A 23,642-nucleotide genomic window follows, 5' to 3' on the forward strand; every position below is an offset into this window, starting at 1 on the left:
CACAAGGTGAAGTTGTTATGTCGGGAAATTTTCGAGTTGGATCCAGAAGCTCAAATCGGTGAAACCAGGGTGACAAGAATAATCATTCATGGTTTAAGACTAGAATTCAGAGGCTTTGTTGCTGCAGTACAGGGATGGCAAAACCAACCATCACTTGTTGAGTTTGAGAACTTGCTTGCTGGTCAGGAAGCTTTGGCTAAACAAATGGAAGGGGTTTTCACTCAAGGGTAAAAAGGAAGCGCTTTATGTTTATAAAGGCATGTGGAATTCCAAGCAGTACACTGTCGGCAAAACTAAAAAGAATGAGGACAAGGCAAAAAGTAATCAAGGTGAAAAGAGCACCCGTGTTGAGAGAGATTCGAAGAATCCCGGCACCAAGAAACAATTTGAAGAGAAGTGTTATAATTACGGGAAGAAGGGTCACATGGAAAAAGATTGTTGGTCGAAAAAAAGGGCTTGTGGAAAGTAATGCTGCTACTTCCAAAAGCGAAGATGAGTGGGACGCTCAGGCATCTTTTGCTGTAATAGAAGAATCAGCTTTTACAGCAACAACGTCTGAACAGATTGATTATGAGAAAGATTGGATCATTGACTCAGGCTGCTCAAATCATATGACGGGTGATAAAGAAAAGTTGCAGGATTTGTCGGAGTACAAGGGAAGACATGTGGTGGTCACAGCGAACAACTTAAAGCTACCAATAGCTCACATTGGTAATACGGTAATCTCTCCCCAATATAATACTAATGATGTGTCACTTCAAAATGTCTATCACATCCCAGGTATGAAGAAAAATCTTCTCTTGGTAACACAATTAACATCTTCAGGTCATCTTGTTCTGTTTGGCCCTCAAGATGTGAAAGTTTATCGTGACCTTGAGATTATGGAAGAGCCGGTGATAAAAGGACAGAGACTAGAGTCAATCTATGTAATGTCTGTAGTAACTACATATGTAGACAAGACCAGAAAGAATGAGACAGCAGATCTACGGCATATATGATTAAGTCACGTTAGTTACTCCAAACTAACTGTGATGATAAAAAAGTTAATGCTGAAGGGACTTCCACAACTTGAAGTAAAAAAAGATACAATTTGCGTAGGATGTCAGTACAACAAAGCGCATCAGTTGCCATATGAAGAGTTAAAACAGAAAGCAAAGGGGCCGTTAGAGCTAATTCATTCTAATGTGTTTGGACTTGTTAAGCAAGCCTCGCTTAGTGGGATGAAGTACATGGTGACCTTTATTGATGATTTTTCCAGGTACGTGTGGGTATATTTTATGAAAGAAAAATCTGAAACTTTCTCAAAGTTTAAAGAATTCAAGGAAATGACGGAAGTAGAGGTTGATAAAAGAATCCATTGCCTGCGTACTGACAATAGGGGAGAGTATACCTCGGATGAGTTTCTTTACTTTCTCCGAGAATGCCGAGTACGCCATCAGTTCACATGTGCCAGCATTCCACAGCAAAACGGCGTAGCAGAAAGAAAGAACAAGCACCTAGTAGAAATCTGTCGAAGTATGCTTCATGCAAAGAATGTCCCAGGACGGTTTTGGGCAGAAGCAATGAAGGCTGCAACTTTTGTAATCAATAGGCTTCCTCAACAAAGGTTAAGTTTTTCAGCACCCTTTGAAAAATTGTAGAACATAAAGCCTACAGCTAGCTATTTTAGAGTCTTTGGTTGTGTTTGTTATGTCTTTGTACCTAGCTATTTACGCAGCAAGATGGACAAGAAGGCTGTTAGATGTATTTTTGTAGGATACGATAGTCAATGAAAAGAGTGGAGATGCTGCGATCCTACAACTGGAAAGTCTTACACATCTCGGAATGTGGTGTTTGATGAATCATCTTCATGGTGGTCCTCAAAAAAGAAGATATTACCATATTCAGATGTTTTTAAGGATGAGTTGCAATATGCTCAAATCCAATTAAGCTTAGTGAAACTGAAAATACAGTTGATGATGATATCGAAGATGTTGAAACTCAAAGTCCTTGGCAAACTGGTGTGCATGGACAACCAAGCGAAGAAGGTGAGCCTAGTGAAGTTGAAGCACCAATTCCACTTAGAAGATCAGCAAGAACCAAGAAACCAAATCCCAAATATGCCAATGTTTCCATAGTAGAAAATGCAAACACAAAAGAACTAGAGACATTTGAAGAAGCATTTCAGAATCCAGACTGGAATAAAGCTATGGAAGAGGAAATTGCAGCATTAAAATGAAATCAAACTTGGGAGCTCATGCCAAAGCCAAGAGATGTAGAACTTATTTCATGCAAATGGGTTTATAAGATAAAGCGTCGCACAGATGGATCAATTGAAAGGCACAAGGCTCGTTTGGTAGCTCAAGGATTCTCTCAACAATATGGACTAGACTATGATGAAATGTTTAGTCCAGTTGCAAAGCTTACAACTGTACGAGTCTTACTTGCACTTGCAGCTAACAAAGATTGGAACTTGTGGTAGATGGATGTGAAGAATGCATTCTTACATGAAGAGTTGGATCGGAAGATCTATATAAATCAACTGATGGGCTTTCAGAGTCAAGGTTATCCTAAATATGTGTGTAAGTTGCGGATGGCACTCAACAGATTGAAACAAGCACCCAGGGCATGGTATGGTAAGATTGTTGAATTTCTAACTCAAAGTGTGTATTCAAGAGCACCTGCAGATTCCAGCTTGTTTGTTAAAGCTAATGGAGGAAAGTTAGCTATTGTACTTGTATACGTAGATGATCTGATCATCACTGGAGATGATGTTGAGGAAATTTTCCGAACGAAGGAGAACTTGTCAGTTCGTTTCCAAATGAAAGAACTTGGACAACTTAAGCACTTTCTTGGGCTAGAGGTGGATCATACACAGGAATGGATATTTCTCTGTCAACAGAAATATGCCAAAGATTTGTTGAAAAAGTTCGGGATGCTCGAATGTAAACCGATCTCAACACCGATGGAACAAAATGCTAAGATGTGTGCACACGAAGGCAAAGACTTGAATGATGCAACAATGTATCAGCAATTGGTGGGTAGTTTTCTTTACTTAACTTCAACTAGACTCAATATCTCTTATGCAGTTGGTGTGATGAGTCGATACATGCAAAAACCAAAGAAGCCTCATTTGGATGCAGTTCGACGAATTTTGAGATATGTGAAGGATACAATTGATTTTGGTCTAATGTACAAGAAAGGTGAAGATTGCAAGCTAGTTGGCTATTGTGATGCTAATTATGCAAGAGATCACGACACCCATAGATCAACTACCGGGTATGTGTTTATGCTTGGATCAGGAGCAATTTCATGGTGTAGCAAGAGACAACCGACAGTATCTCTGTCAACAACGGAGGTAGAGTACCGAGCAGCAGCAATGGCAGCTCAAAAGAGTACTTGGCTAATACGGCTGATGAACGATCTACATCAACTAGTGGACTATGACATTCCATTGTACTGTGACAACCAGTCGGCAGTTCGTTGGCGGAGAATCCAGTCTTTCATGCAAGGACAAAACATGTGGAAGTGCATTATCATTTTATCAGGGAAAAGGTTCTGGAAGAAGAGATTGAGATGAGGCGAATTAAATCAGAAGACCAAGTCACAGACTTATTCACAAAAGGTCTGAATGGCAACAAGTTTGAAAGCTTTTGTCATCAGCTCGGTATGATAAAGAGTTTGGAAGCTGATATTGAGGGAGAGTGTTAGATTTATCAACATCAGCATGTGACTGTGAGGATGTGTTGAACAAGTCAAGTTTGCTTTTTTTTAGATATGCCTTTGTTCAGTTTTTCAATAAGCTAGGAATTGCCCTAGTCTTAGGGAGGTTGTTGCAACATGTTACTGCACATGTTATCTTGTTGTTCCTATTTTTTAGTAAGTTTCTGTTGATGGTTTTGCCTATAAAAGGCTTGTGTCAAGTGAAGTATTATTATCATCATCACATCAATAAAAGTATTTCTTTCCTCCTCTGTTTGCCTCATTTATAAACTCTGTTCTGCATGGGTGTGGGTGTGGGTGTGGGTGTATAACGATCCCGGTTACCCCTTTACTGTTCTGTTGTATTCCGGACTCGGTTCCGTGAAGTTGGTAGTGGTATCCATCTTGTTGCCGTCCTTTAATTCCACTTGATTGAGTTTTAGGATGTTTTGAGCAGGGTTGTTACAGGTTGGTTAGGCCTTGGTTTCAATTCTTTGTTGTCCAGTTTTTAGGCGATCCGCTAGAACGGGTCTTCTTGCGCTCGAGCGGGGATTGCGCACCTCCAGTATTTCGTGTTCCTGCAAAACTTCTGCAGATGTGGTTTTTACGCTCGAGCGGGTTTGTTTACGCTCGAGCGGTAGCGCTCGAGCGGGTCTGTTGGCGCTCGAGCGGGTAGTACTTTCTGGGTATAAGTTCTGGGAGGGGGAAATCTACGCTCGAGCGGACTGGTTTTCGCGCTCGAGCGGATGTGCTTTATTCTTGTGTCTTGGCGCTCGAGCGGGGCTTTTTGCGCTCGAGCGGACCTAGTTTTTGTTCTTGACGCTCGAGCGTTGTGTTTTCCGCTCGAGCGGGAATGTCGTATATCAGTTGGCTGTGGGACAGTTTTAAATCACTTTTTCCACTTCTCTTCTCTCTCTTACTTTTCCAAAAACACCATTGTTGAGCTTCTCACTCTAGAGCTCTACCTTCTCTCTAGGTATTGATCTAGTAAGAGTGATTTCCTCACCTTTGGCCTTTACAAAAAAGTTGTTGATCGTCGAGGGCTATCTTTTGATCCGAAAAGTTTGTGGTTTGGAGCATTTTTGTTTCCATCATCTTCTTGGTTGGGTGTCATTCTTTGAGGTAGGGATAACCTACTCCTCACTATGGGCTTTGTCTTTAAATTTTAGTATTTTGAGATGTTGGGGTTGGTTTGGTGATTTTGTGAAAGTTTGGGGCTTTTGTGTAAATTTACAAAAGTTGGGGTTTTAGCTATATAAAACCTAGATGCATGTTTGGCATGAAAAGTGAAATTAATGTTAAAACATTAATGAAAATGGAACCTAAGGATTGTAATGTTAATTATGGAAAATGCCCTAATTACATTGGTTAATTAATTCGCATAATTAATTGTGAGGAATGAGAAATTGATTTGGAAATGGATGGAATTAAGGGGTGTAGTTGGATTATTTATCACTCACCTGGTTGAAATGTTGATTATATATCCATTGTTGCATTTATTTTCTGTATAGAAATAACTGCTTTGGGCTATTGGTGGAGGATAGTCTTGATTGTTGTAGACAATGCATGATGATTAAGCAAACTGAAACTAATCACTGGAATGTGTCATTGAGTATGACGGTTGAAAGAATACATTAAATTTATGTGTTGTGATATGATGTGTATAATTATTGTTTATATGCATTGTGTCGTGTTAGAGGAGATAGGGGATGTACTCCACGGTTTAGGGGAAGATAGGGGATGGACCTCTAAACCGGATGTTGTTGGGAGGAGATAGGGGATGGACTCCATAGATAGAGCTCATATGCTTATCTAGTAATGTGTTGACATAGCTCATATGCTTGTCTTTGGAAGTGTGATAGTGCTCTTATGCATATCTATGGAAGTGATGATATAGCTTGTATGCTTATCTGTTGGTGTGTGATATAGCTTGTTTGCTTATCTATTATGAAATGAGAAAGGGCTTAATATGAGTTACTGTCTCATATAAGTTGTTTGGCCAGGTTTTGAGCCATGGTTATAAATTGAGAATTGAAAAGAATTGGAAAATGGATTGTAACATGGACTTGTATGTCATGAAACCGTAGAGTGTGATAAGGGAAAGTATCAGTGTTGGCCATCTATCAATTGCTAATCTTTTAGTCATTGTTCATATTTGGTTTAGTGTATTTCTACTGGGCTGTGGCTCACCCTATATGGGAATATCATTTTCAGATAGAGGTAGCATGCCACCTCCAAGGACGTAGCTTGGGAGGCTAGAGGCGGGCAGACTTTTGTTGTGTAGTTTCTTTGATGTATTACATGTATATTCAAGCCAAGGGCTTAATGTGTAAATGAGTTAGCACTCTTTTGTTGCAACCAAGTGTTAACTTGGAAAGCTGTAAGCCTTTAGGGCATTTGCTTTTGTCGTTAACATGTAATACTTTTGGTAATGGAACTCTGATGAATAGAAGAATGTGGAGCTTTTATATATCAATGCATGTTTATATTGATGGTTTAGTGTTATTATTTTGAGGGCGTTACAACTTGGTATCAGAGCGTACCGGGTTCGAATACTTTGGGTACGTGGGAAGTGATTAGGATCACAATGGGTTTGTCTCACTTGATAGAGACTTAGATGTAGTGTTATATGCTATGTGCTAAATTGATAACATGCTTATGTGACTATATGGGTATGGGATTTAGTTTCTAGGATGTTGATTGGATCCTTGGGTTTCTGTGAGTCTTGTTGGAAAGGCACTTGATCAATGCTGTTTCTAACCGGAACTCTAGTAACGCCTCGGGACTATCATTATCCGGAAATGAAATTCGTAAGTGCTTATGTGTTGATGTGCTTACGTGGAATGAATTACAGTTGTCCATGCATTAGGACGTGAGTGTTTAGTTTTGGCACATTTGTGAATGTGCTAACGTTCTGTATTACCTTTATTAGGATGTCAGGACGAGGAAGAGGTGCTAGGCGTGGTAGGCCTGTGAGACAGGAAGTACCTTTACCGGATGATATTCCGGCAGTACAGGAGGGAGTTGGCCAGGCCAATGTGGCCGAGCCAGCGGGTCAGCAGGCTATGAGTGCCTTAGCCCGAGAGATAGCAGGAGCTTTGGGTATTCTCAGAGCAGGAAATCAGGCGACTGAGGCAGGGCCTTCTTTCTTGAAGAGGGAGTTCTTCCGGTCTAATCCGGACGAGTTTGTTGGAGATCCGAAGGAACCACTGAAGGCTGACGAGTGGTTAGAACAAATGAGTAAGACATTCGAGATGCTTGGCATCGAGGACGGAGCATTGAAAGTGACCTTGGCATCCTTCCAGCTGAAGGGAGATGCGGGTCAATGGCGGAAGTACGAGAAGGCTCGTGTTGGTGGTACATGGGAGGCATTTGTAAATGCTTTCCAGGAGAGGTTCTTATCTACAGTGGCTAGGGAGAAGTTGAGGGATCAGTTTAGCCGGCTTAATCAGCAGAGTATGTCTGTGGCAGAGTTTGAGGCCACTTTTACTAGTTTGTCCAGGTTTGCACCTGAGTTGGTGACGTCTGAAGAACGCCGTTGCTATGAGTTTGAACGGAAGTTGAGGCGAGGCCTCAAGTTGAGGGTTGGTGGGTCTTACATCCGAGAGTATAGACATTTAGTGGATGCTGTAGCTCATATGGAGCTTATAATACAGGAGGAGGACGAGGAGAAACATAGAGACTCCAAAAGGGGCCAGGAGGGTCAGGGTGATGGCAGGAGACAGAGGGGTTATAACCCTCAGCAGTCTTAGGGTGGAGTTACTAGATCGACCTTTCCGGTGCCGAGTGCAGGCTCTGGGAGAGGCAGTCAGGGAGGCTTGACTTGTTTTGCATGTGGCCAGCTGGGTCACAAGTCTTTGGTTTGCCCACAGAAGGGAGGGGGTCAGCGAGCTGCTTCTTTTTCAGCTAGACCTCAGGGCCAGAGTCAGGGCAGGGGCCAGCCCTTGTCTTGCTATCAGTGTGGTCAGCCTGGGCACTGAAGAGGTATTGCCTGCAGTTGAGTACTACTCCAGGAGCGTCTGGTTCTAGGCAGACGCAGAGTTATCAGCCAGCTCAATCTGTGCAGGCCTTGAAGGCCAATCCGGGAGCTTCGTCATCCCAGTCAGTGCAGCAGTCGTATGCTCCGAGGGGTGAGCAGGTGGATCAGGGGCCTACGGGGCGCGTGTATGCTGTTACCGCGTAGGATCTAGTACCGGCTCCATCAGTAGTGAGAGGTACCTTTTTGTTTTGCAACTCGGTTGCTAATGTGTTGATTGATATGGGTGTATCTCATTCTTTTGTATCTGCTGCATTTGCATCTGTTTTGGAGTTGGAGTTAGCATCTCCTATTTGTGTGGTATCGCCTATTGGCAGTGAGTTGATCTTGAAACAAGGTGTTAGAGGTTGTGATATAGAGGTCGCCGACCATAGGCTTCCTTTTCCTTTTGCTGTCATGCCCATGAAGGGTTTTGATGTTATTTTGGGTATGGACTGGCTATCGTCATACCAGGCTGTTATCGATTGCTACCCCCAGAGGGTCACGTTATGTACCTTGAGCGGGGAGTGGTTCCATTTCTTGGGAGACCGGGTTGGTAGTGTTTTGCCACCGGGGTATGATTCGCGAGGGCGGAGTGAGCTTAGTGGTCTACTTACTAGCTTTGAAAGTGGTGAGTGTGGTGAGACCCAGCTTGTGTTGCCGAGGGTGGTTTGTGAGTATTCGGATGTCTTTCCTGAGGACCTTGTTAGTTTGCCACCTCACCGAGAGATAGAGTTCTCTATTGATCTAGTGCCCGACACGGCGCCAATTTCTATGGCACCTTACCGTTTTGCTCCAGCAGAGTTGGTTGAGTTGAAAGTTCAGCTCTAGGAATTGCTAGATAAGGGTTTTGTTCGCCCTAGTGTTTCGCCGTGGGGAGCACCGACCCTCTTTGCTAAAAAGAAAGATGGTGCCTTGAGATTGTGTATCGACTACCGAAAGTTGAATCGGGCTACGGTCAAGAATAAGTACCCTATGCCCCGTATAGATGATCTGTTCGACCAATTGAAGGGTTCCCGTTGTTTCTCTAAGATAGACTTGAGATCGGGTTACCACCAGTTGAGGGTCAGGGAGGAGGATATTCCTAAGACGACATTCCGTACGCGGTATGGCCATTATGAGTTTCTGGTGATGCCATTCGGGCTTACCAATGCACCGGCAGTCTTTCTGGACTTGATGAATCGGATCTTCCGGGAATTCTTGGATCAATTTGTAGTCGTTTTCGTGGATGACATTCTTATCTATTCACCTTCTGATGAGAAGCACGAGGAACACTTGAGAGTGGTGCTTGAGTTGCTTAGAGCCCATAGGCTATACGCCAAGTTTGGGAAGTGTGAGTTCTGGCTAAGAGAAGTCAAGTTCTTAGACCATGTGGTTTCCAAGGAAGGGGTGTCTGTTGATACATCCAAGACTGACGCAGTGCAGGATTGGGCACAGCCTAAGAGTGTGTTTGAGATCCGCAGTTTTCTGGGATTAGCTGGGTATTACCGTCGGTTTGTGAAAGATTTCTCCAGGCTAGCTTCGCCGTTGACTAGACTGACTCAGAAGGGAGTTAGATTTATGTGGAGTGAGACTTGTGAAAAGTCGTTCCAAGAGCTGAAGGTTAGATTGATCACCGCTCCGGTTTTGATTATTCCAGAGAGAGGGTTGGGTTATGCGGTTTATTGTGATGCCTCACGAGAGGGTTTGGGTTGTGTGTTGATGCAAGAAGGGAAAGTGGTAGCTTATGGCTCACGTCAGTTGAAAATACACGAGAAGAATTACCCTACACACGACCTAGAGTTAGCAGCAGTGATCTTTGCCTTGAAGATTTGAAGACACTACCTTTATGGTGAAAGGTTCGAGGTGTTCTCGGACCACAAGAGTTTGAAGTATCTGTTTACACAGAGAGACTTGAATTTGAGGCAGAGGAGATGGATGGAGTTCATTGAGGACTATGATTTTGAGTTGCACTATCACCCGGGGAAGGCCAATGTTGTGGCCGATGTCCTTAGTAGGAAATCTATTAGTGATGTAGCTTGTATAGCCATCCGAGAATGGGAGATGTTGGGTGCACTTGGCGAGTTTGATTTGCATCTGAGCGAATCTGTTGAGGCTGCGGCCTTATTTTCTGTTGTTGCGCAGTCCACACTTGTGACTCGAGTATTAGAGGCACAGAGAGGTGACCTTGAGGTAGAATCCCTCCGAGAGAAAATCTCAAATGGAAAGGATGAGAAGGGTCTGACGGTGTATCCCGACCTGAGTGTGAGATACCGAGACCGTCTATGTGTGCCGGAGTCTTGCCGAGAGGAAGTACTCCGAGAGTTTCATCATTCATGTCTTGCGGTGCATCCCGGAGGTACTAAGATGTATCGGGATTTGGGTCGCCAATTTTGGTGGCAGGGTATGAAGAGAGATGTGGCTGTTTTCATATCGAAGTGCCTTACTTGCCAGCAAGTGAAGGCCGAGCATCAGAGGCCAGCGGGTTTGTTGCAACCCTTGCCTATTGCCGAGTGGAAGTGGGAGCATGTCACTATGGACTTCGTTGTAGGTCTTCCGAGGACTCAGCGGGGTAGTGATGCTATTTGGGTGGTTATAGACAGGTTGACTAAGTCGGCACACTTCATTCCCATGCGCATGAGAGATTCGGTAGATCATCTCGCCGACTTGTATATTCGGGACATAGTGAGATTGCACGAGGTCCCAGTGACGATCGTCTCAGATAGAGATCCTCGTTTTACTGCTAGGTTGTGGTAGAGTTTGCACAGTGCCTTGGGCACTAAGTTGACCTTTAGTACGGCTTATCATCCTCAAACTGACGGGCAGTCCGAGCGTACTATTCAGATCCTTGAGGATATGCTTCGGGGTTGTGTCCTTGACTTTAGTGGGACGTGGGAGAGGAACTTACCATTGGTAGAGTTTGCCTACAACAACGGCTTTCAGTCTAGTATCGATATGGCACCGTTTGAGGCCTTGCACGGCCGACCGTGTAGGTCTCCAGTGTGTTGGGCCGAGGTGGGTGATGCACCTTTGTTAGGTCCGGAGTTGGTTAGAGAGACGACGGAGAAAGTTGAGCTTATCCGTAGAAGACTTGTTACAACCCGAGTCGCCAAAAGAGTTATGCTGACCGTAGGAGGAGACCTTTGGCATTTGAGATAGGTGATCATGTCTTTCTGAAGATATCACCTAGGCGGGGGTTGATGAGGTTTGGGAAGAGTGGGAAGTTATCCCCTCGATTTATTGGTCCCTTTGAGATCCTTGAGAGGATTGGCGAGGTTGCTTATCGTTTAGCCTTACCGCCGCAGTTGTCCGGAGTTCATGACGTGCTTCATGTGAGTATGCTTCGGAAGTATGAGCCGGATCCATCGCATGTATTAGATTGGACCGACTTAGAGGTAAATGAGGATGCCTCGTATGAGGAGAGACCGGTTCGGGTCTTAGATAGGCAGGATCAAGTCCTGCGTGGTAAGACCATCCCTTTGGTAAAGGTTTTGTGGAAACATCACGGAGTGGAGGAAGCCACTTGGGAACGTGAGTTGGAGGTCCGCGAGAAATATCCGAACTTGTTTATTGATGAGTAATCTTGTATTTAGATTTTGTAATGTTGTTGGACTTAAGAGCTTTATATATGTCTTAAGTTGTAAAACATTGGTAATGTTTTGGTTTAATGGAAGTATGTTGTAGAACTTACCTTGATATGGGAGTTGATTATGATATTACATATGTTGGCTATATTGTAGAATTGGAGTTGTATCATGTATATTGATTATGATATGAACTGTGAACCATGTATGTTGGAAATGGTTGGAAATGGAAGAAAATTGCATGTTGATAATGCATTTGCAATATATGTTGTGTTTTGCCTCTTGAAAAGAGATGGAATTGACCGGTAATGGGTCGAAGTGTTTAATATTATGTCATAATATTATTGAGAATGGAGAAAACCTGTTTTTGAAAAAAAAAAAAAAAAAAAAAAAAAAAAACTTGTGTTTAATTTCGGGGACGAAATTCTTTAAGGGGGGGAGGTTATAGCGATCCCGGTTGCCCCTTTACTGTTCTGTTGTATTTCGGACTCGGTTCCGTGAAGTTGGTAGTGGTATCCATCTTGTTGCCGTCCTTTAATTCCACTTGATTGAGTTTTAGGATGTTTTGAGCAGGGTTGTTACAGGTTGGTTAGGCCTTGGTTTCAATTCCTTGTTGTCCAGTTTTTAGGCGATCCGCTAGAACGGGTCTTCTTGCGCTCGAGCGGGGATTGCGCACCTCCAGTATTTCGTGTTCCTGCAAAACTTCTGCAGATGTGGTTTTTACGCTCGAGCGGGTTTGTTTACGCTCGAGCGGTAGCGCTCGAGCGGGTCTGTTGGCGCTCGAGCGGGTAGTACTTTCTGGGTATAAGTTCTGGGAGGGGGAAATCTACGCTCGAGCGGATGTGCTTTATTCTTGTGTCTTGGCGCTCGAGCGGGGCTTTTTGCGCTCGAGCGGACCTAGTTTTTGTTCTTGACGCTCGAGCGTTGTGTTTTCCGCTCGAGCGGGAATGTCGTATATCAGTTGGCTGTGGGACAGTTTTAAATCACTTTTTCCACTTCTCTTCTCTCTCTTACTTTTCCAAAAACACCATTGTTGAGCTTCTCACTCTAGAGCTCTACTTTCTCTCTAGGTATTGATCTAGTAAGAGTGATTTCCTCACCTTTGGCCTTTACAAAAAAGTTGTTGATCGTCGAGGGCTATCTTTTGATCCGAAAAGTTCGTGGTTTGGAGCATTTTTGTTTCCATCATCTTCTTAGTTGGGTGTCATTCTTTGAGGTAGGGATAACCTACTCCTCACTATGGGCTTTGTCTTTAAATTTTAGTATTTTGAGATGTTGGGGTTGGTTTGGTGATTTTGTGAAAGTTTGGGGCTTTTGTGTAAATTTACAAAAGTTGGGGTTTTAGCTATATAAAACCTAGATGCATGTTTGGCATGAAAAGTGAAATTAATGTTAAAACATTAATGAAAATGGAACCTAAGGATTGTAATGTTAATTATGGAAAATGCCCTAATTACATTGGTTAATTAATTCGCATAATTAATTGTGAGGAATGAGAAATTGATTTGGAAATGTATGGAATTAAGGGGTGTAGTTGGATTATTTATCACTCACCTGGTTGAAATGTTGATTATATATCCATTGTTGCATTTATTTTCTGTATAGAAATAACTGCTTTGGGCTATTGGTGGAGGATAGTCTTGATTGTTGTAGACAATGCATGATGATTAGGCAAACTGAAACTAATCACTGGAATGTGTCATTGAGTATGACGGTTGAAAGAATACATTAAATTTATGTGTTGTGTGATGATGTGTATAATTATTGTTTATATGCATTGTGTCGTGTTGGAGGAGATAGGGGATGTACTCCACGGTTTAGGGAAAGATAGGGGATGTACTCCACGGTTTAGGGAAAGATAGGGGATGGACCTCTAAACCGGATGTTGTTGGGAGGAGATAGGGGATGGACTCCATAGATAGAGCTCATATGCTTATCTAGTAATGTGTTGACATAGCTCATATGCTTGTCTTTGGAAGTGTGATAGTGCTCTTATGCATATCTATGGAAGTGATGATATAGCTTGTATGCTTATCTGTTGGTGTGTGATATAGCTAATATGCTTATCTATTATGAAATGAGAAAGTGCTTAATATAAGTTACTGTCTCATATAAGTTGTTTGGCCAGGTTCTGAGCCATGGTTATAAATTGAGAATTGAAAAGAATTGGAAAATGGATTGTAACATGGACTTGTATGTCATGAAACCGTAGAGTGTGATAAGGGAAAGTATCAGTGTTGGCCATCTATCAATTGCTAATCTTTTAGTCATTGTTCATATTTGGTTTAATGTATTTCTACTGGGCTGTGGCTCACCCTATATGGGAATATCATTTTCAGGTACAAGTAGCATGCCACCTCCAAGGACGTAGCTTGGGAGGCTAGAGGCGGGCAGACTTTTGTTGTGTAGTTTCTTTGATGTATTACATGTATATTCAAGCCAAGGGCTTAATGTGTAAATGAGTTAGCACTCTTTTGTTGCAACCAAGTGTTAACTTGGAAAGCTGTAAGCCTTTAGGGCATTTGCTTTTGTCGTTAACATGTAATACTTTTGGTAATAGAACTCTGATGAATAGAAGAATGTGGAGCATTTATATATCAATGCATGTTTATATTGATGGTTTAATGTTATTATTTTGAGGGCGTTACAGGGTATGTGTGCTGGAAAAAATGGGTTTTTTGGTAACTTTAATGTGAAATTAAAGTAGGTCTCAAACATTGGTTGAGGTGGGATTAAATGAGTTTAGATTCTTTGTAAAAATGGTTGAGGTGGGATTAAATGGGTTTAGATTCTTTGTAAGAAGGTCTTTACACCACAAAAAGAATGACCAAAAACCATTAAGAATTGAATGAGAAATTGTCTCATAAAGATGACCTCATGAATGAAGTATTGAGAATTGTGTATAACTACCAATCCCACATTGATTGTAAAGGAAAGTTTTGATGGGTATTTAAACCTCAAGATTTTGATAAAGGCATGAGCTCTTTGGAGTATCCAAATTTTCCAAAGGAAGGGAGTTATGGATACTTCAAGGATGGACTTAGGCCAAGACTATGGTCCAAGTTGGTTTTGGAAAAATTGCCCCCCGCGCGCGCGCCGCCTAGACAGGGCTAGATCCAGGTCCGTGATCCGTGGGTTGTGGATCTTGGATCTTGGATCTTGGGCTTGAGGCTTGCTGGAATGGGCTGGGCTAGATTATTGGTCCACTAACCTAATTTTTTTGGGGCAAGTCTGCTGCAGATATACACACTTGTGTATACAGAATATATATCTCAAATATTATTGTCCCATCAGTTTTGGTCCATTAATCCAGCAGTTTTGTAGGAGTAATGGGCATTGGTTGCTAGCCTTCATGGCTGGAGGCTCCTCCTTTCTTCCCCATGGTATATAAAATGAGACCCATCTCCCTTGGCTTTGGTACATATTTTTTCCTTCTAGAATTATACAGTCAATTTTCCTCCCATAATTTTCTTCTTGTGTTGAGAGAGTGCTGCCATTGTCATTTCGCTGAGAGACGGAAGTTGACGTTCCTCCAGCACCCAGGATGAGGCGGCTAATCTATTTTTAGGACACTGTGATATCACATAGGCTTTGGTTTGGTTTCTTTACCATTTGTCGTATTGTGTATCTCTATGTAATATCATTGTAAATTCCAGCATATGTTCTACGTCTATAATTTAATTTGATAAATCATGAATCTATTTGTCTTGTTTAATCAGAGTAAATATATGTGTTTCCCTATAATTGTACACTCTGTTGATTTGTTCATCCGAAGAAAACTGGTCCAATGTTTTGCTTCAATTGCATGTGTATTTATTTTAGTGGGAGGATTACGGTTACTCGCTGTTCATAGGAAAATTTTTGTTCTGTCTTATATATATAATTTTTTTTTTTGTACCTACAAATGCATAATAGGCTACTATTGGAGTATTTTTAAAATAGTTTATAATTTTATAGCATGCAACTGTTTGTCTTAATTAATTGGAAACAAAACAAAACTATGCATGATCTAAGTTTAGCATTTTAAAAGTGTTTTACAACTCTCTCTCCTCTAAACGAGAGCATCTCTCTCTAGACTCTTTCTTTAGGGCTTTTCATAGTCAGCGCAGTTTGGGAGCGGGAGGGGGCTCCGGCCTCTGGCCACCCTTCTCCTCTCTCCCCTATTTTTTTCTTTCCTCCTTTACTGCTTAATAAACCTTGGGAGTCCTCTATTCCCAACCTCCCCCTCTTTGTGAGGCGTTTCTTCCCCTTGGTGGAAGCTTTGCTGGGTTGCTCCTCCTCCCACCGGTGTCAGCTCTACCTTGGTCTTCTGCTCCGTTGTTCACCGTCGCTGTCTTCCCCTACCCTCAACCAGATCTGCCTTGGATCTGTTTGCCTCCATTGTTCACAAATCAGATCTGGTTGCCTCCGAGTATGAGGTGTGTTTTCTAGTTTTTTGTTTTCTTGTTTGGGTGTGTTTGTATAGAATCCATCAGAGCTTTTAGGTGGCTTACTCACTCTGTGGTTACAATCTACGACCTATCTTAGACACGCTCCACAGTTGATTTTATTTGACCTCTGCTTTGCAGTACGAGCGCGAGCACTTGTTGTGCGTTTGAGATTCTCATAGTTTCTCTACCCGTGTGCTTGTTTGATATGATTTTTCTTAGCTTAGTGTAAGCCTTTTCTTGGATGGATTCATGTGTAAATGCTGTTTGGCTTCAGTAATGAAATTTCTTCCTGATCAAAAAAAAAAAAAAAAAAAAAAAAAAGTTTAGCATTTGAATTCTGAGTTTTAAATTTCAAAAGCATGTTTTGATCTCTAGTTTAATTTGACATGCTAGTGTGGTTGTATTCACTATGTAATTTCTTGTATAATCTAATTTGCATGCTTTTGAACCTCTAGTTGTTTTAGTTAAAATGGACATGCTAATTTGTTACTACTTTTCTAATATAATATACATGTTCATTATTTTCTACAATTTTAAAATAATTTCCATGTTCTTTATTTTTTAGATTTTGGTGCAGGTTACATGTTTAATTGCTAGAATTATTTACATGTTTTTTTGTGAATTAAATTCATTTATAACTCATGGAAATTACTTTTAATTTAATTCTTATTTATAGTTATATTTTGTAACTCTTCCCAATTAAAAGTGTTAATTATATATTTATTTATATGATTATTGTGTAATAATTTCATTTAACTCCTGTCATTTAAATTTTAATTTAATTTTTAGAGTTATAAGGTTTGTAATTTGTTTGCGGTTTGCAATTTGTTTGGGAGTTATAAGCTATTAAATGAATTTATTATTTTACAGTTTCTTTAGATTTTTTGTTGTGTATTTTGTTGTGGTTTTCTGTTAATCTTCTTTACAGAAATACGTATGTGAAAGGGAATGGAAAAAAAAATAAAATAAAAATCCAAATGAATAAAGTTTGGGATTGCAGAGAAAAAACAAATATATATATATATATATATGACTACTAACCTTTTATGTTGAACAAAAGTACCTAAGCACGTAAAGGAATTTTTTAGACTATGTTTGAAGTAATTGTTTGCTTGAGTTTTAATTTGGTTCATTTACCAATTTGTAGAAGCAAGTTTTATTTACTTATAAGTGTTGTAGCAATTTTTTACATTACTTGTAATTTGTTAGCAATTTTTTGTAAATTGCATGTTAATTCTAAAAATTGTTTCCCATGGACTAGGAATCAACATGTTCTTGAAAGTTTTGTCAAAAGGTTAACTGAGTTTTAAGTGGAACAGATGTGACCCCTCCAGTCTTCCTGGAAACATTCCTAACCATGTTCGATTCTAGGTTAAGTGGTGAGACTAGTTTTGAATTAAATTTCCAACTGTGAGATTTTCTAATGTTAAGTTTAATTTCTGAAAACATAGAAAATAAAATTCTGTTGTTTTTTTTGGAAAAGGCAATTGTTGCCGATGCAGCTGCTGCTAATGTTGGTGGGGATCAGAATCCCGGGGCAACTGGCTACAAAATTTTGACGACTAAAAAAATATTAGTCAGCAAAACTCCAAACCTTTGCCTACCAAATTTTTATTTATTTGCCAAATGAAAACTTATTGCGACTAAATAAAAATTAGTCGACAAAATTGATCGAGAAAAATGAAAATTCCTTTAGTGTATCAAAATGATTTTTATTTTTTTTACTTATCAAAAGACTAATGTTAACTCTAGATTTTCAATAAAGTTTTTTCTTAAAGTTATGTTTAAATATTTGACACAAATAAATGTCAATAAAAATATTTTTTACACAAAAGAAATTTACATGATCATCATCCAAACACATAATAAAAATTAATTGGGTAAAATGAATAAATAAATGTCTAAAAGATTTATCAATTTTATATAATTTTATCTTTAATGAGTAGAAATGATTTTTAAAAATTCAAAAACATTTTTTTAACATTTATTTTTGTCAGAGAAAAATGAAAATTCCTTTAGTGTATCAAAATGAGTTTTATTTTTTTTATTTTTTTTACTTATCAAAAGACTCTAATGTTAACTCTAGATTTTCAATAAAGCTTTTTCTTAAAGTTATGTTTAAATATTTGACACAAATAAATGTCAATAAAAATATTTTTTACACAAAAGAAATTTACATGATCATCATCCAAACACATAATAAAAATTAATTGGGTAAATAAATAAATAAATGTCTAAAAAATTTATCAATTTTACATAATTTTATCTTTAATGAGTAGAAATGATTTTTAAAAATTCAAAAACATTTTTTTAACATTTATTTTTGTCAAATTAGTTTATATTTTATCAAATTGATAATTTTGCCCTTGAAATTAAGTAATGGTATCTTCAATTGTCCTTATTTAGAACAAGATTCAAAATTCAAAGTCAAATGTATTACAATTGAAAAGTCGGAGACTAAAGTGATATAAGTCCCAAATAATAAGGATCATTAGTGTAATTCGCCCTTAAAAATATTTCACTATGATCTAAAAAATATTCCTAACCCCACCTGAACTTTCCTGAAAATAAAAGAATAATAATAACTACCAAATGCATTAACCTTATTTGGTTCTAATTTTCTGAATTCAATTTTTTGAAAATTAAAAATTTTATTTTTTGTATTTTTTACTTAAATGTAAGAATCCCCAAACAATTTCCCAAAACTTGAATGTAAGAATCCGGAAACAATTTCCATGTTTTACTCAACTCATATCAAAATGAGTTTTACTCAAATATTTTTTATTTTTTTTATTTTTTTTACTTATCAAGAGACTCTAACGTTAACTCTAGATTTGCAATGAAGTTGTTTCTTAAAAATTATGTTGGGGATCCAAAATAATCTATTAAATTTTCTATCAAACCTCTCACATGGGTATGAGACCCACACATATACACTTATATGAGAGATTTGATAGAAAATCTAATAGATTATTTGGAATTTATAATATTTTCTGTTTCTTAAAGTTATGTTAAAATTTTATTTTTGTCTATTAAAATGTTTGATATAGATGGGGCAATTTTTTTACTTAAATTTGAGTAAAAATAAAAACGGAGATGCCACCCCTTACCATATAAATTATAAATTTGAGCAAGAAAAGCTCTCAAAATCCTCTCTACTCCTTTATTTAAACTCATATAAAAATAAGTTGCACTAATATTTTACCATGTTTTAAGGTTGCTTTGTCATTCTCAAATTTACAGAACTGTCATTAGTAAAGTATTTACTCATATTTTATACTTAAAGATTCGTTTGTGATGTGAGTTGACTTTTTAATTATTTTAGTCTGGGACTAAAAAACCTCGTTTGGAATAGGTTTTTGACTTTTGTGAGAAAAAGATAAAATAATTATGGTTTGGATGTGACATTTTATCTTATTAAACTAAAAAACCTATTTAGTCTTTTTATGATTATTTTAGACAAAAAAACTCCATTTTAACTTATACCAAACAAACGCTAAATATGAGTTTGTCTATTAGAGTGCATCTTATCATAAATGGGCTAAATATATTTTGGCTATATAATTTGAGCTTATTTAGCTAATAATTAAAAAAAGTAATTTTTTTAACCAAATCCATCTTATTTGGCACATGTTAAAAAAATCACTTTATTATATTTTTATTTTAGTCAATCTAAAAAGTAAAAAAAAAATTTTAAATTTTAGAAATATTTCACTAAGATCTAAAAAATTTTTCTAACCCCACCTGAACTTTCCTGAAAATAAAAGAACAATAATGATTACCAAATGCATTAACCTTATTTGGTTCTAATTTTTTTATTTCAATTTTTGTATATTTTTATATTTAGTGAATTTTTTTAATATTTTAAGCAATTTTTTTTTAAAATTTTTAGATACACTTAATATAAATACAATTGAAAAGTATAATATTTGTGAAAAGAATTTTTAAAAAATTCACTAATTATCAAAAATATAAAAAAAATAACATGAAAATTCAATATATTTTCGTATTCTTGTATATTTATTGATTTTTTAAAAATATTTTATTTTGTAGGTACAATTAGATTAGATGCATCTAAAAAGTAAAATTTGCTTAAAATATTAAAAAAATCACCAAAAATAAAAAGATATGAAAAATAAAAAATTTAGATTTTAAAAAATTAGAACTAAACAAGGTGATTAGTTCTTTTAATAATAACTTAAATTTTGAAAAATGACTATTAACAAAAAATTGACAAAGAAGGCCATAATTGAATTTGGGTTGTAACCCCCCATGAGAGGGTATTTAAGTGTAGTGAATTGATATTTCAAGTTGGAATCAATTAAATGATAGTTTAACTTTATTAACCTATTAACATTGTGACTAAAAAAATAGAGAAACTACAATTAAAGTGTAATTTTTTAAAACTAATTTTAGATAAGTAGTAAACTTTATGAATCTATAGTTTAACTCTATTAAAATTATAAATTTTTTCATAAATTTATAATTAATTTGTAAAAGTCATTAAATTGTAATTTCTAAAGAAAAAAAAAACACATTAAACTCTTTTTTGGTGGGTCAAATCAAATAGACATGAATGATTGGAGGTGCGGGGAAAAGTGTTTTTTCTGACCTTTATTTATTCCAACCATAATCTTATGGAAAATGTTACGGGATCCAAATAAGTTATTAAATTTTTTATTAAATTTTTTATATGGGTGTAGGACTTACACAAATTATATATGTATAGATCCCACACCTATATAAAATGTTTGATTATTTAGAATCCCTAACATAACTCTAATCTTATTTCTTCGAATGTTGACAACTTATTAGATGATGATGGAGGTTGGGATATTGCTTCTGCTAAACATAGGCATCCTACGGAAGCTGCTTCTTTTGTTCTTAATTTGTTCTGTTAGCTGACACTTCCATGTGGAAGGGTACCACTTCCATGTGGAAGGGCACCACCTCACATCTACTGCTTATGACATCATTTGTTGATCAAAACAATCCAAAGGGTGTTTTGGGAAAATGATAAAAAGTTAATTTTTTGATTTTTTTGATTTTTTTGGTGGCTTTTTTAGGAGGCTTTTTACCAAGTTTCTAAATTGCTCCAGAGTCTAACTGGTTGTGGCTCTGGAAATTGAAAATCTCCCAAAATTTTACTGTTGTATTTGATTGGGGAATTTGAAAAGGAATTTGAAAAAAGAAAAGAAAAATATAAGTAAAATGTGAATAAAATATACTTATATTTCACATAGTTTCACACATCTTTTCCCTTTTCCTTTCCAAATCTCTTTCCAAAACCTCCCACCAAACACATCGTAAGGGATTCTTATCTGTTATTCTACATATGGCAAACTTCTTACTAATCGGATGAGGATGATTAGAAGCCTAACTAACAATGCAGGATGTCCGTGTTGTGACAATGATAATGGAGATTTGGACCACTTATTCAGAGAAATCTGCAACAATCTCTTCAATTATTAGTGATTAATGAAAAATAGAGGCTATCCTTCCAACTTCTGGATTGAGCAAACTCTGAAAGGGAAATCTTCTTTTATCTCTATGCCTAATGGCAAGACTATTTTTATTGTTTCACTTTGGCATGCCTGGAAAGCTAGAAATTCAAGGGTCTTTGATAACATTTGGATTCCTTGGCAAAAAAGCTTTTATCCCATTCATTTTTATTCATCAGAAATTTTTGAAGCTTTTCGAACATTTATTACCCCATGTGCAATACTAAGCTATTTAAATGGTCTATGCCTCCTGTAGGATGAATTAAATTAAACACGATAGATGTGCTCGTGGAGACCCAGGACAAGGAGGTTCTAGAGGCATTATTCAAAGCTGACACAGGAATTTGGCTATATGGATACTTCGGCAAATTGGAGGAGTGCACAAGTCTAGAGGTTGAGCTATGGGGCATCTATAGAGGGCTTACAATTATTCTGGAGAAAGGTTACATCGATCTTCTAATAGAATCATATTCAACTGAAGCTATAGAATTGATACAATCCAAATCTGCAGTAAATGGTGATCTGAGAAGTCTCGTGGAAGACACGAAACATCTCATGCGTCGGTGCCGTTGTTCTATTCAACACATTGTAAGAGAAAGCAACATGTGTAGGTAAGCTGGCGAGTCTAGGTGCAAGTTAAGACGTACATTTGGCTGTCATGGAAGACGCTCAGATAATGTCAGGAGCTTAGTGGTGGCTGATCTTCTTGGAAGAGAGTACCAAAGATCTTAGATCTTTGCTATTGTTTATTTTGTGTACTCTGTTATTTAAACTTTGTAATTGGTTTGTTTTATTTTTAACATTTCCGAAACACCAAAATATATATATATATATATATATATTGTGCGGGGGTAATTTCCGTACTATGAAGAAGAGTAGAACTTCATAGAAGAACAGTATGCTCGGGAAGCGAAGATCAGCACAGAGTAACAAACGGTGAGGCTGCTCGATCGGGGTTTGGTCGGAAACCCCTTCAATGGTAAAGTCAAGGACTAGGGGAGAAAAAGAAGAGAGGATTCTACGAGAATGTATATGTTGAGTGTGTGAATTTCGGATCCCTTGAGGGTGAATAGTGCTCACCTTTTATATGAGGAGGTTGCTTGTTCTTCAAGACCTTCTCTCTCCACCATCTGTCCTATTTGTCTTATTCGTGGTCGTCTCCCATTGAAGGAGGACGGCCACTCCGCTTGACACTCAGGTGCAGGTCTGTCCTGTTTATCTCATTCGTGATCGTCTCCCATTGGAGGAGAACGACCACTCCACCTGACACTCAAGTGCAGGTTTGTCATATGTGAGCTTTGTCTTTCTACACCTTCATGTCTCCACGTTCTGTTCAAACAAAGAGAGAAGAGTAGAGTTGTTTGTCACTTGTGAGTTTAAGATAAATCTTCGGTGTGTTGGCCATCTCCAAGTTGGTCCATTTCAGAGTGGTTGTCCAACTTAGAGGTCCAACTTTTGGAACAATCTTCTATGTAGAGAAATAAATACTGAAATAAAATAAATAATTACTTACAGGACATTCTGGTTTTGAAAATTGAGAACAATAAAATCACCAAAAAAATGTGATCAAGTTGAGTGTGTGACACTTTGTCTTTAAGATAGATTCGCCGCCGCACAAGTGCTTACAGATTATCGACGTCTATCTCCCAGGATACAATGATTAGAAAACGTAGATTATAGCAGCACTAGAAATAATCTGCTAGGTGAATCAAACCTATGTTCTGTAACTCTCTGAAATCTCTATAAACTAGTATGAAGAATATAAAAGGAATGCTTGAATTTGAGGAATTTTGGAATGAATAAAATTGGAATGGGGCTACCTTTTATATAGATTTTGTTGGCACCTATTTAGTTTGAATAGAAAAGGCATGAAAAAAGGACATGACCCTTTTTTTAAAATAAAGAGATACCATGAAAGGGTTTCACCATTTCATTCAAATAAAGGGTTGACCATTCCTTTAAAACAAAGAGACACAATGAAAGGTTGCACCCTTTCATTCAAATGGGGTCTATTTCAATTCACCACTGCCTTTATTAATTTTCCAATAATCCCCCAGATGAATGAAATTAACGGAGAGAAAATGCAACAACATGATGTTTTGACAGAGAGTATAGAAATTGGAGATATTCTGCAAAGGATGGGTAGCTTTTGGTTTTGAACCTTCCATTGTGATACACTATCGAATTTACTAGCTAATCAGTGAATATGATGTCTTGAACTGTTTAGCCATTTGTGTAAACCAAGATAATAGAACTCATACAGCATATTTCCAGACACGGTTTGGTTTTCACTATTGTGTTCATTTTGGCCCTGAACAACCTGGTTTTTTATGAGTGCTCTAAAGAATTGTGGTCCTTCACAAATCTCATAGAACTGTCCCAGTCCACACTGAGATAGGTGATTCTTATGAAAAGTATCCTACCATACTCCACTAGGTATTCCTAGATATAA

The sequence above is a fragment of the Camellia sinensis genome, chromosome 3 (assembly GCF_055761805.1).
Source record: "Camellia sinensis isolate YWXY chromosome 3, ASM5576180v1, whole genome shotgun sequence".
NCBI lineage: Eukaryota > Viridiplantae > Streptophyta > Magnoliopsida > Ericales > Theaceae > Camellia > Camellia sinensis.